Raw genomic sequence first — 2,915 nt, 5'->3', positions numbered from 1 at the left:
CACAGACTCTTGCAAAAGGTGTAGATTTTTGATTCATGGCAAGCTGAGTTACTAGGTTGACCAAGGCATCAAGCTTTTTATTTCCAGTAGATGAAGATGAATTCGTGGCCACCTCATGGACTCCTCTAAGAACAATAGCATCATTTCTTGTACTAAATTGTTAGGAGTTAGAAGCCATCTTCTCAATCAAATTCCTAGCCTCAACAGGGGTCATATCACCAAGAGCTCCACCACTGGCAGCATCAATCATACTCCTCTCCATGTTGCTAAGTCCCTCATAGAAATATTGAAGAAGGAGTTGCTCAGAAATCTGGTGGTGAGGACAGCTTGCACACAATTTCTTGAATCTTTTCCAGTACTCATACAAGCTTTCTCCACTAAGTTGCCAGATGCCTGAAATGTCTTTTCTGATGGCAGTGGTCCTAGATGCAGGGAAGAATTTCTCCAAGAACACCCTCTTAAGGTCATCCCAGCTGAAAATGGACCTAGGAGCAAGGTAGTATAGCCAATCTTTTGCCACTCCCTCTAGAGAATGAGGAAAATCCTTTAGAAAGATATGATCTTCTTGGACATCAGGGGGGTTTCATGGTGGAACAAACAATATGGAATTCCTTAAGATGCTTATAAGGATCTTCACCTGCAAGACCATGAAACTTGGGCAACAAATGTATTCGTCCAGTCTTGAGAACATATGGAACACCCTCATCAGGATATTGAATGCACAAGATTTCATAAGTGAAATCAGGTGCAGCCATCTCCCTAAGAGTCCTCTCACGAGGTGGAGGTTGAGTCGTGTTCTCAGTATAAAAATTAGTAGTGGAATGCTCAAAATCAGAATATTCAGAATCACCCTCAACAAAATGCTCAGAATGCTCAAAATGCACAGAATGACCAGGATGCACACTATGCCTAACTAATCTATGAAAGGTTCTATCTATTTCAGGATCAAAGGGTTGTAAATCACCTGGATTGCCCCTAGTCATGCACTATATGCAGCAAATCATGTGTTTCTCAACAAGCACCTAACAAGGGGGTAAAACTACATCTATACTCAAACGATATCAAAATGAGTTGAAATTTTGTGAGGAACACCCTAAGATCATGACAAGATAGCACAAAAATTTTCAAACAAAAATTCAAAGTCTAACTATGAAAACTACCTAAGCAAAGTTTAGAAAAATAGGACAATAATACTTGTAAAATAAAAAAAAAAACTTAGTAAAGGGCTGATTTTTGGAGTTTGGGAGACCCAAACCAGCTTTAGCGGGTTGTCACAATATGGGAAATGTTTTTCTACCCCAAATGCATATATAATAATAGTTATTCCGATACCCGGAACAAAAGTTATGGTCGTTTTAAGTTTTGCTGAAAACAAGTTCCCAAAATTTTTGTCTCTCTCAAATACTGCCACACCAAGTGCTCTTGGTATTTTTCACACAAAATATGGATCAAAAGAAGCTACCACACAAAAAATCAGCCAAAAATAACAACTCTAACTATCAAAACAAAAATCGCTAATTAAATTTCAAAATTAGTCACTAATTCCAGTCACTAATCACTGTTCATCACTGTTCACAGCAAAACGCAAGGTTGAATCAGTCGCTGAAACAGTCGTTAAACAGGGGACACAACTGAAATGCAAAACAGAACGCTATACAAAATAAGACCGCTAAACACTATTATGAACCTTTGGTGCACTGCTCCCCGGCAACGACGCCAAATTTGATCAAGGCCGTACTCGAATCAAATAAACATTAAAAATGCAGTATCTAGGAAGTGATCCTAGGTCGTCTCCCAACAAGTAATGGTCAACCAAACGTTCATAACAGATAGTAATAAAACAATAACGCATTGGGGGGGGGGGGTTGTTTGTTTTTGTAAATTAAACAGCGAGCAAATTTTAATTAGAAAATATCAAAATTAAAACACGTTGTTTCCCCTTGATCCACAAGCAAGTCTCTTATCCTAGGTTACGAGAATTTATCCTTTATCAATTCAACCACTTATCCAACCCTAAATTCAATTACTAAGCAAAATTTAACATAAGGCAGTCATTATGTGATTAAACAACACATACACCAATTAATCATGAACGAAACTGATCATTAAGCATGAACGTCAATTAAGCGCAGAGACAATTAATCAAGCACTAAGCATGCATGGATTAATAGCAACAAATACAAAGTAATAGGTGAAGAGGAAAAACTGATTAGAATTCAATAGTAATAAGTCCAAAGCTTACAAATCTGGTGATGTTATATAGGTTCTCAGCCCCAAAGCTTACAAATCTGGTGATGTTATATAGGTTCTCACCCATCTATGTTTTTTAAACAAAACAATGGGGGGACAAACCCTGGAATTTCAATGGATTGATTAAACATCAAACAACTCCATGGCCGTCACTCCAAAATGGTCAAGTGACTAAATCAAACAGAACACACACTCTGAGGGAGTTCCCGGAGAGATTTCCAAAAGATAGGATAAGGTTGCATGAATTAACACCTTTTTCAAAAACTGTGTTTTCCAAAAAAATTAAATCAAAATCAAAATCACAAAATAGGGAAAGAATGTCATGAACATTGTAATACTTTCCATTACATTGCATTGTTTCATATGAAGTCCGCATTTACCGCATTTCAAGACAAAGTTTGCATGCATCTGCATCCCTAAAAATCAAGTTAACTGCATAGATTTCCTACATCTAATGTCCAATCTTGTAAATTTGGGATGACCGGCCCTCTCGATGAGTCGATCTCTTGCTTTCTCACAACGGTGGACCCTTAGGTACTAGTACCTATTGCCTTTAGAGGGCTACATGCCCTCACCTTCAGAGGACTACACGTCCTCACCTTCAGAGGAGTACACGTCCTCACCTTCAGAGGACCACACATCCTCGCCATCAGAGGGCTGCACGC

General features: G+C 38.5%; 1 non-coding gene across 1 annotated transcript; it reads left to right on the top strand.

Annotated features, from left to right (window-relative positions):
- Positions 1–308: 308 nt before the first annotated feature.
- On the top strand, positions 309–415 carry LOC113001282 (small nucleolar RNA R71). The gene has a single exon (XR_003266601.1). It is a non-coding gene; the product is annotated as a small nucleolar RNA R71 (small nucleolar RNA).
- The last annotated feature ends 2,500 nt before the right edge of the window (positions 416–2,915 follow it).

The sequence above is a fragment of the Glycine max genome, chromosome 3 (assembly GCF_000004515.6).
Source record: "Glycine max cultivar Williams 82 chromosome 3, Glycine_max_v4.0, whole genome shotgun sequence".
Lineage (NCBI taxonomy): Eukaryota > Viridiplantae > Streptophyta > Magnoliopsida > Fabales > Fabaceae > Glycine > Glycine max.
Note: the sequence above shows the minus strand (reverse complement) of the source record. Positions and strands in the feature narration are given on the sequence as shown.